This window comes from Octopus bimaculoides, chromosome 1, assembly GCF_001194135.2.
Source record: "Octopus bimaculoides isolate UCB-OBI-ISO-001 chromosome 1, ASM119413v2, whole genome shotgun sequence".
Taxonomy (NCBI): Eukaryota; Metazoa; Mollusca; class Cephalopoda; order Octopoda; family Octopodidae; genus Octopus; species Octopus bimaculoides.
The window spans coordinates 71,960,305-71,972,523 of NC_068981.1; the positions used below are offsets into that span (position 1 = coordinate 71,960,305).

The window sequence follows — 12,219 nt, forward strand, 5'->3', positions numbered from 1 at the left end:
ATATATATATATATATATATATATATATATATAGAGAGAGAGAGAGAGAGAGAGAGAGATGGATGGATAGATGGATGGGTAGATGTTTATACATTTACACTCTCACACACATATATATAAATGTATACATTTATATACTGAGGGTGATAAATTGAATATTAATTTAATTAACATCAATTTAAAACCAGTGGCCTAGCATATAAAAAAATCTGAAAATTCAGAAAAATTGTATTACATGCATATAAGAAGGAATGACCACTAAGTGGACATCCGATATGCTAGAAAGAGATCATCCACGATCTAACCACAAAGAAAAGAATGTTCTTCAGAAAAAAATTCAGCCAACACCAGAACATAAGCGGGCAAGACTAATGAAAATATACAAAATAAAGAATTAATCGTATACCAGTTTCGCCATCAACTCTTTTACTTACGTAAAAACGTAATTTATATTTTCATTTGTCTTATGTTCTGGTGTTTGATGAATTCTTTCTAGAGAACATTATTTTCTTTGTGGTTAGATCATGGATGATCTCTTTCTAACATATCAAATGTCCACTTAAAGGTCATCCCTTCTTATATGCATATAAATGTATGCATGTTTATATACATGTGTGTGCATGATGTAGTGTGCTAGAGAGAAGACTGCACTGGTACAGCCATGTAATGCACGTCAGTGATGACAGTTGCAAAAAGAGGTGCTGATCCCTAATTGTAGAGGGAACATGTGGAAGGGGTAGACCCAGGAAGAAGTGGGAGGAAGTGGTGAGAAAGGTGTTGGGACTCACAGAGGGGATGACGGGACCGAGACTCCTAGTTGTTTGCTGTGCTTGAAAAGACATATCAAGCTAAGTAAAAGTATGGTTGTTCTCCAGCTGAGCATCTCTACTTTTGCAGTCTCATAGGTGCTGGTGCCACATAAAAAGCACCCATGCCAGTGCTGCATAAAAGCATCCCATACACTCTGTAAAGTGATTGGTATTAGGAAGGGCATCTAGCCATAAAGACCATGCCAAAACGGATATAGAGTCTGAACAGACTTTCAGCTGGTCAGCTCCTGTCAAACCATCCAACTCATGCCAACATGGAAAATGGACATTAAATGATGATGATGATGATGATGATGATGATATATATATATATATATATATATATATATATATATATATATATATATATATATATATATATATATATATATATATATATATATATATACATATACACACACGTATGTATATATACAAAGTATGGAGGTTTAGTTCAAAGGTGATCTAAACAATTAGGTACGCCAGGTAGGTCCTGTAATGGATTACTAGGACACCAAGGTTATTGCCGAGATGGTAGTTATGGAGCCATTGCAGATTTCTGATGCAGCAGATATATAATTGTTAAAGAGGACAACAAATGTTAAGGTAAGACAAACATCTCAAGTCATATACATTATTATTATTGGAAAAACTTCAAAGTCTTACGACTGTTTTTGGGATATTCTAGAGTATGGGATATTCCACCATCAGAGACAAGTAAGGAAAAATAGGGAAAATGAGAAGGGTGTATATAAATGAAATGACAACATAGAGGAAGGGAGTAAAGGAATAAGGAGATAAAGAGAGAAAAGAAAAAAAGAAGCATAAAAATTCGTAGTTCAACTTTCCGATGTTGTAGAAACAAGGACAGGTGCAATCTTGTGTAGATCCATGTGGGTTAAAATCCTGATATTGTAAACATCCATAGAAAAATGACGCAAACATATCAATGTTCAATAATAGAATGATAGCGGAGGTGGCTATTAAGTGGTAAAAGGAAAGAAAAGTAAACAAATAGAAAGTGTTGTATTGATGCCCCCAGGCGAAGAAGTAGGATCTCCCAAGACATATAAATAGAGGTAGTCTGGCCGTGGTAGGAGTGTTGAGTAGCAGTCGAGTGTTGAGTAGCAGTCGAGTGTTGAGTAGCAGTCGAGTAGCAGTTGTGTAGCGGTTGAGTAGAGATCATCCGAAGGTGCTAGATAGCAGTAGTTTGAGACATAACAGAAAGAGAGATAGATAGAGTGAGGTGGTGGTGGTTAAAGATTGGCTTTAGGATAAAGTAAGATATATAAGCATAGAGTGTCAAAGAATATTGTGTATAAGGGTAGCTGAGAAGATAAGAGAGACGATGAGGAGGTAGAGGAAGATAGTGTAAAAAAATAAACGAAATAGAGCAAAATGAAATTAATTTAAAGAGACTAGTAGGTATCGGTGGTAGTCTCCTTATCAATAGGGGTTAGGGAGGAAATCTAGTAGTAAATGCTTGTGTCCATTCTGGCTAAGGTCAGTGGCTGTAGAGGTATTTTTTGTTATTTTTAGCAATGGGGTTATGGGTGTATGTTAAATTATTTAGGAGTGGGAGTCAGAATTAGATATTATGGGATTTATTGGGTTAAGGTTTAAAAATAAATTAAGGATTAATTAAAGAATTAATATTTATCTCATAAAGTGATGAGGTAAGGTAGATAGAAGAGATGAGATAGATATAAGAGATAAAGAGATATAGGAGAGATAGAAGAGATATAGAGGAGTATGTGTCAATGATCATAGGGGTTTGTATGTGGGTACTGTTCGTCGGGGTGGTGAACATACATTTAGATTTATGAAAGAATTTAAAAGTGTGGAAGAATTTGTGCATACATGTAGTGAAGGCTTCATTGTGTTTATCAAACAATTTTGGTGAGTTATGGATTAAAATTTTGAGGGCTTCTTTTAAGCAGAGTCCACAAATGGAGTGCTGGCTCTGATATAGGATACCTGAGTCTATTATAGCCCAAGAAAATTTATATTGTATTTTTCTATTAATTAGATGTTGTATGTGGCTGGCCAGTGATGTGGAATTGCTATTCTCTTTATGTTTAAATGTGCATAATATCTTTGTTTAAAATTGTGGTAGATTCAATGTGGTAGCTATAGGAGTTATTTACAACATTGTGAATGGGGCATTCGTATATGACGTTGAATCTTCTAAAATGACATTGCAGTGGGCAGTCTGTCTTGGATCTGAAGTTGCAGTTATCAATTCTATGATGGTTAAATATATATACACACACATACACTCGTAGGTATATATCTATATATCACACATATGTATGTATGTATCTATCTATATATATCATCATCATCATCATCATTTAACGTCCGTTGTCTATGCTGGCATGGGTTGGACAGTCTGACCGGGTCTAGCAAGCTGGGAGGCTGCACCAGACTCCAATCTGATTTGGTATGGTTTCTGCAGCCTGGTGCCCTTCGTAACACCAACCACTCCAAGAGTGTAATGGGTACTTTTACATGCCACCAGTATTGGCACCATTTGCATGACACTGGTATCTGCCATGATTGTGATTTTGCTCGGCTTGATGGGTCCTCTTCTCAAGCATGACATAATGCCAAAGGTCTTGTTCATTGCCTCCATGAAGCCCAACACTTGAAAGGAGCTCAGTCACTTTGCTTCTGTGAGGCCCATCACTCAAAAGGTACGTTTTATGTGCCACAGGCATGGGTGCTAGTTACATGACACTACAATTTCACTTGGCTTGACAGGTCTTCTGAAGCACAGCATATTGCCAAAGGTCTCAGTTACTAGTCATTGCCTCTGTAAGGTCCATAGTTCAAAGATTATGCTTCACCACCTCGTCCCATGTCTTCCTGGGTCTACCTCTACCATAAGTTCCCTCCACAGTTAGAGATCAGCACTTCTTTACACAGCTAAGCTCATCCATATGCATCACATGACCATACCAGTGCAATTGTTGCTCTTGCACACCACATCTGATGCCTCTTATCCTAATTTTTCTCTCAAGATGCATACACTCTGTTAAACATTCACACAGACATTGTACATCCACTGTAGCATACAGGCTCAATTTCTTTTAAGACTATGCATGTCCTCTGCTGTCACAGCCTGTGTTTCACTGCCATGTAGCATGACTGTCTGCACACAGGCATCATACAGTCTGCCTCTCACTCTAAGGGAGAGACCCTTTGTTGCTGGTAGAGGTAGGAGCTCTTTGAACTTTGCTCAGCTTAATCTTATTCTCACAGCTATGCTCTCAGAGTGTCCACCTCCACTACTAACTCAGTCACCTAAGTAATGGAAGCTATCTACTACCTCTAGCTCACCTCACTGGCAGTTGATGGAATCTATTTTCTGTACATTTTCGGTGTTTATTGTACCTGTGCATCTTCCACATACAAAAGCTATTTTCATTAACTTTCCTCTGTTAGCTTTCCTCTGCACCTTTTATGTGTCCAAAGCTTACATTGAGTGCATCTTATGGAGTTTCTATCTACACCTTTTCTACAGATTGAGCAGGGCCATCTACCTGGGATTTGTGATTTGTCTGCCTTCCTACTTACTAAGACTTTGGTTTTAGCTCGGTTAACTCTGAGGCTTTTTGATTCTAGACCTTGCTTCCATACCTGGAACTTCTTGTCTTTGACTCTGGGCTATAGTCACACAATGGGACTGAACTCAAAACCATGTGGTTGCAAATGTGTTTATTAACCACACAGCCATGCCTATGCTTATGTTAAAAATATTTGGAAACAACATGAAAGAAAGAATGCTGATGTTCTGGAGAAAATACTTGACAGAATACCAGCTTCGATAAATGAAATTAAGAAGTTAAAAGAACCAATAAAGATGGAATAAACTGAGGGTGAAGAAACTAAATATCTAGTTTATTATCTTATTAACAATTGGATTTTTTATGGCAATAAATTTTACTATTCTCTATGAATATACACTCTATTCCAGAACAAGAAATAATATTATCAACTTAAAATACTTTAGAATTGAAGAAATGCTAGACTTTTGATATGCATCCAAGATAGATATCCAATGAGTAGTTTATTCCTAGCAGACATGGAGTTTCTAACTTGTGTATAAGTACACGGAAGTAATTCCTGATGGAATCAGAAGCAGATGTTATGGATAAGCAGAGATAATAATTGTAGAAGGTAGCCAAGTGTATGTGTTTATATATATATATATATATATATATATATATATATATATATATATATATATATATATATATATATATATATATATATATATGCATGTGTGTGTATATGAAGAATTAATTGTTTATTTCAAGGAGTTAAAAGGAGTTATAGTGTAGACAAATAGAGAGAGAAACAGAGAAGAGGAGAAGAAAGAGAGGAAGCGAGAGAAGAAGAGAGAAAGAGTGGAAGGGAGGGAGAGAGAGAGGGAGCAAGTGTGTGAGAGAGAGAAATAGAAAGGGGAAGAGAAGGTGAGACAGGAGAAGTGGGCACTTTCTATTTCAAGAAATTTGCTGGCATCGCTTTCAGCAATTCAGCCAATTCTTATTTTTTTAAAAATCTTTATTATTTTTCTTTTTTTATATATGAAGAACTCTACACACTTGATACACCTATGCTTATGAACATATCATAACATATTTTTCTATTCACTTCTATTCACTTAATCATGTATAAATTTCTGCACTAAAAACCATTAAGAGTATATAAATGGTCAGTTAAATGAGTTAAAATTATTTTATGTTATTAATATTTTCCAGTTTCTTTAGCATGCCAAGCAAAATGCTAAGCAGTATTTTGTCTGTCTTTCTGTTCTGAATTCAAATTCTGCTGAGGTTGACTTTGTCTTTCAGCCTTCTGGTTTCAATAAAATAAGTACCAGTTTAACATTGGGGGCCCAATGTAATTTACTTAAACTCTTCCCTGAAATTGCAGGAATTGTGCCAAAATTTGAAAGCAATATTTTTCAATTTCTTGAAAAATAATCGGTGAGCTGGTTGAATCGTTAGTGAGTCAGACAACATGCTTAGTGGAATTTCTTCTGCTCTGGGTTCAAATTCTGCTGAAATCGACTTTGCCTTTCATCTATTTTGGTGTTGATAAAATAAGTACCAAATGAACACTGGAGTCAATGCAATCATCTTACCCACTCCGTCAAAATTGCTTGTCTTGTGCCAAAATTTGATACCGATATTTTTCAATTTCTTGTGACAATGATGGTACAGAGGCTAGACCAGTGGTTTTCAACCAGGGTTCATATAACCCCTGAGGGTCCATATAAGATTTTTGGGGGTCCACACAACAAAGTAGTAATTTTGGGATCTACAATAGTATTTCAAGGGGCCGTGAAAAAATGTTGCTTTAGATGTATGTATTGGTATGTATTGTAAGAAACAGCTTGGTTTCTTTCTCTAACATTTTACATAGCTCAATCTACATAAATTAATGTGTGACAAACAAAATAGGAATTTTGAAAGAAGTTCCTATAAAACTAGTTTATAAATATCGAATGGTTAAGGGGATCCACCAGAACAGAATAATAATCAAAGGGTTCCATTGGTAAAAAATGGTTGAGAACCCCTGGACTGGATAATAGAATTAGATACCTTATATTATCCTCTATGATATTTCCTATTTCTGATTCCAAACCCCATTGATATTGACTTTGTTTCATTCTTCCAGGGCTCATAAAATAAAATGGAATTTGATCATTGGTTATACTCATGAAAATCAAACAGAAAATCAACATTCTAAAAAAAATATATTTTTTGGGTTTGTTAAGAAATCATGGAAATTATGTTGTTATTGTTGTTTAATGGATTAAACATCTTTTGATAGTCAGTCATACTTCTATGACAGTCAGGTGTTATTTGAGAGCGAATTCATTCCGTTACTAATTACAAAGGCTTAAACAAACCAACACCGAATGTCAAACAGTGGTGAGGAACAAACACAATACAAAGACTCACACATAGATATGTATATGCACAGATGCACACACACACATGTATATACTTATAAGACAGGCTTCTTTCAGTTTCCATCCATCACATCCACTCACAAAGCTTTGGTTGGCCTGGAGCTATAGTAGAAGATACTTGCCGGAGGTGCCACAAAATGAAACTGAACCCAAAACCTCATGGTCAGGAAGCAAACTTCTTACCTACATAACACACCTGCATCTGTGGAGTATCTCTCCATTAAAAAAAAACCAACTTTATGGTGCTTCCTCTGTATGTAAGGTAATACTCTAAAGAAAAATTTGGAAAGTAATCTAGAAGTTGTTTAAGGAGTTGTTGAGTTTGTTTCTGTAAAATAGTCTTTGTCAAATATTTTTTAATTAGCTTAGGATACAAGCATAACCAATCAGCCCTTCAAACCACTTCTTCGAACAGGATTGCAATCTTGAGTCTTTGGTGTCAATTGTGTCATAAGATATACTCCTGAAAGATGAGGCTATATTTTAAAGATGAAAGAAATTTATCTTTTTTAAAGTGATTTTGCTGCCATCTTTCATTCCCTATGTGGCTCAGACTATACAGGCTTGAGTAAAAACAAAAAGATTAAAGTTACCTTCTCAAGTCATGCCAACTCATAAGGGCCAGTTTCATGGGATATAAATGACCTACCTGGATGGGACACCAGTCTGTTGCAGATTGCTAATTTTTGCCAGCTGAGTGGACTGGAGCAGCGTGAAAATGAAGTGTTTTGTTCAGGAACACAATGTGCTGCCCAGTCCAGGAATCGAAACTACAATTTCATGATCATGAGTCCAACACCCTAACCACTAAGTCATGCACCTCCACATACAGGTTTGAGTAGCAAGTACAATGTGTTTATATGAGTCAGATCCTGGTTGCAAGAATGAAGTGTTTCTAATTTAACATGAATATCAAGATACAGAAATAGGTAGCCAAGCGTTTTGTGTAGTGCCATTAACAATCCTTATCAAAAGCAATATGACTGTGTGACAAGGCTTGGCCTTCATATAACAGATATTTTAAGGGCACACGGTTGGGTATTTAAGACATTTATAGCCTGCACCCATATATATATATGGGTGCAGGCATTGTCATGTGGTTCTGTCTTCAACTGCACCCTATCTTCTCTCATAGTTTTGAATCAACCAAACCTTGTGAGTGAAATTTGATACACAAAAACTGTGAGAAGAATATCATGTGTGTGTGTGCCTACACACACACACACACCATCCAACCCATGCCACCATGGAACATGGATGTTAAATAATAATGATGATGATATATAGGTATATGAACAGAGTAACTCAGAAGTCACTTCAGCATTTGAATGACTTATAACATTTTTTTAATTTTCTTACAGTTTTGAATTTAATTTACTTTTTGCTATTTCATTACGAGTATCTTTTGATGTTATGTGTGTGTGCGTGTGTGTGTGTATGTGTGTGTGATGAGTGCCTCATTTTGTCAGATGATAGTCATCTCACACTCAGCCTGACTTCTGATTTATTTTCATTCTTGTATGTGCACAAATATGCTGCACACACCACAACACATCCATTGAAATAAGACTTAATAAAATACAAAGTGAATCAAGAAATGCAATGATAATGAGAATTTGTATGTCATTAGATTTAAATGACAAAAGCCTGTACAGAATTTCTGCCACTCTCTCAGTCACCATAATGGGTTCCAGTGACAAGTATTGCAAGATGACTGATGACTACTATTTTGACTGCAAGTTTTGTGTTAGAGTATCTTTCTCCTAGAAGAGCTGCTTTCCCCTGCCTTTGTCAAAAACAACAGGATCATCTCTAGCCCTGGGAAATCTGTTCAGCCCTTTAGCATTTAAACCAGCCATAACTGGCCCAAATATTGTTTCACGTTTAAAATGGCCAAATCTGGCCCCTCACACCTACCCTACATTGTCATTCTAAAAATAAACAATCACATCTTGAAGTTACAAGATAATGCATGATTAATTTAAAACAACATGAATGAATAAGAATTACATTTAGCATATATATCATTATCACCATTTAACATCCGTTTTCTGTGCAGGCATGTGTTGGATGGTTTGACAGGATCCAATGAGCTACAGAACTTCACAACATAGAAAATACGTTTCATGAATACAAATATTAATAATCAATATAATGAATTCATAATGTAATAATAACAGTTCTTTCAACAAGTGGCACAAGGGCTGAAACTTCATGAAGTGGGGGGTTAGTCAGTTACATTGACCCTAGTATTTCACCAGTACTTATTTTATTTGACCCCTAAAGGATGAAAGGCGAAACTGATCTCAGAATGTAAAAACAAATGAAATGCTGCTAAGCATTTTGTCTGGCATGCTAATGATTCTGCCAGCTTGCTGCCTTTATAATAATAATAATAATAATAATAATAATAATAATAATAATAATAATAATAATAATAATCATAATAATCATGGTTTCAAATTTTAGCACAAAGCTGGCAATTTCAGGAGAAAGAGTAAGTCAGTCACTCTGACCCCAGTACTCAACCGGTACTTACTTTATTGACCCTAAAAGGATACAAGGCAAAGTCAACCTTGGCAGAATTTGAACTCAGAATGTAAAAACAGAAGAAATGTAGCTAAAGCATGCTAGCGATTCTGTCAGTTCACAATAATAAAGGTTTCAAATTTTGGCACAAGACCAGCAATTTCGGGGGTGGGATAAGTTGATTACATCAACCCCAGTAGTCAACTGGTACTTATTTCATCGACCCCCAAAGGATGAAAGACAAAGTTGACAATAATAATAATGATAATAAGGCAAATGACTGAAGGATATTGAAATAGAATGCCTGGTAGAGCTCCTACAAAAAGTTTGTCTCTTAGGAACAGCAAGGATTATCAGGAGGGTTCTAAGCACTTGAAAGACTGCTGAAAACTTGTGGATACCTAAGGTTACAGTTAGTAATCGGGTACCCACATAAATCCTACCAGGAATAAGACCAAACCTGAGCCAAACCAAAATAATTACAATTAGTAAGTGAAGTTTCTTGCTAATCGACCCATCATGCCCATTTGATTCCAGGATCATAAAGAAAGAAGACGAAATACAAAATAAATGCAATCCCTTAAAATTTAAAATAGGAAGAATTTGGAGTATGAAAACTGTAAAGGTTGTGCCTATAATAATTGGTGCATTGGGAATAGTAAGCAAAGATATACACAAATGGCTGAAGGAGATTGGAATGGAATGTTGTGTAGAGCTCCTACAGAAAGTTTGTCTCTTTGGAACAGCAAGGATTATCAGGAGGGTTCTAAGCACTTGAAAGACTACTGGAAACTTGTGGATACCCAAGGTTACAGGTAATAACCTGCTACCCACATAAATCCAACCAGGAATAAGACTGAACCTAAGTCAAACCAAAATAAAAATAAGAAGAATGAGAAGGAGATCAGTGACAATGGTGAAACCCTCCAATTATACAATATGAAGACTAATAAAGAAAAGATAATCAACTGGAAAGAGGTCCTATATGGAGAGTCTTTCCAGCAAAACATTGGAGGAAGTTGATGAAGAATTTTGGAGATGGTTAAGACATTGTTTTTTTAAAGAAAGAGACAAAAGGACTGATTCTTGATGTTCAAGAACAAACTTTATGAACCAACTCAATTGAGTGTAGCATTGATAAGACAGTAATAACACCTTTGTGTAGACAACATGAAAAATCACCTGAGACAGTTAGACATAATTAGTGGATGCTCAAAACTGGCTCAAAAGGAGTACGAAAAGTGGCAGTGCAAATACACTGGGAATTGTGCAAGTATGGGTTAGAATGTTCCAACAAGTGGTATGTGTACCAACCTTTGCCAGTAGCAGAGAATTATCAGTTGGAACTCACATAGGATATGCCAATCTACACAAATAAGAGGCTGCAACATAACCAACCAGATATCACTCTTCTTTGGAAGGAGTCCAAAGAATGGACCTTCATCAATATAGCTATACCTGCAAACCAGAATACTGTGAAGACTGAGGAGGGGAAAGTCAGGAAGTACACAAGACCTAGTATTGAAGTGGAATGCATCCATAAAGCTTCAAAAGTGAGTGTGGTACCTATTGTAATTGGTGCACTTGGGACCATCTCAAAGAAAGCAATATTCTGGCATCAAAAGCTGCAAATACCAAACTTCATAGGACGTACTCTGTTGGCAGCAATACTTGGAGCAGTTCAGGTGTTGCATCTTTAAGCTGCGGGATGGAGCTGAGATGTGACATAGATAACCCAGGAGAAGTTAGGATAAAGAAAATGATTATATTAATAATAATGGTTTCAAATTTTGGCATAGGGCCAACAGTTTATGTGGGGAGAAGAATGTCGATTACATTGACCTCAGTATTTGAGTAGTATTCATTTTTATTGATTCCAAATGGATGAAAGACAAAGCTGACCTCAGCAAAGATTGAACCCAGAACATAAAGACAGATGAAATGCCACTAAGTATTTTGGCTGGTGGGCTAACAGGCCTGCCAGCTCATCACCTTAATAATAATAATAATAATAATAATAATAATAATAATAATAATAATAATAATAATAATAATATTCCTTTTTATTATAGGTACAAAAGGCTCTGAAGTTTTAGGGGAGGGGACTAGTCAATTACATCAACCCCAGAAGGTACTGGTACTTAATTTATCAACCCCAAAAGGATGAAAGGCAAAGTTGACTTTAGCAGAATTTGAACTCAGAATGTAGCGACGGGCGAAATACCGCTAAGCATTTCGTCCAGCATGCTAAAGATTCTGCCAAATAATAATAATAATAATAATAATAATTATAATAATAATAATAATAATAATAATTTTATACACACACACACACATACACATAGATGTATGTATGTATACAATTTTCTAAATACCTATCTGCATTTCTTCAGACAATGTCTCAGACATTGACTGAAAAATTGCACATGGGTACATATATATGTTTTTGTGTGTGTGTCTTTGTGTCTGCATTTGTGCACCACTGTTCGACAGCTTTCGTTCATGCCCCTGCAATTTAGCAGTTCCGCAAATGAGACTGATAGAATGACTATCAAACTTAAAAACAAATACTAGTTACTTTTACTTTACTTTACTTTACTTACTTGTTTCAGTCATTTGACTGCGACCATGCAAATTGACCCCAGGGCTTATTCTTTGTAAGCCTAGTACTTATTCTATCAGTCTCTTTTTGCCAAACCGCTAAGTTACGGGGACGTAAACACACCAGCATCGGTTGTCAAGCGATATTGGGGGGACAAACACAGACTAAAAATGTACCTTAATCCCCTGAGATTGCAGATACTATTTCTGAATCTCTTTGATTCTTTAAATGTGCTAGCCTCCTGGTAATTAATCGATATTAATTAATATATGATTAATTACCATCTTTTATAA

General features: G+C 35.9%; 1 protein-coding gene across 6 annotated transcripts in view; it reads right to left on the reverse strand.

Moving 5' to 3' along the window:
- Positions 1–12,219, reverse strand: part of LOC106879036 (uncharacterized) — a 231,431-nt gene that overhangs the window by 158,238 nt on the left and 60,974 nt on the right. Inside the window, exon 2 of one of the 6 annotated variants that reach the window (XM_052967405.1) lies at positions 6,422–6,499. The exons of the other annotated variants lie outside the window; for them this stretch is intronic. The gene's annotated coding sequence lies outside the window, so the exon portion shown is untranslated. The remainder of the gene's footprint in view (positions 1–6,421; positions 6,500–12,219) is intronic. 6 annotated transcript variants of the gene reach the window in all.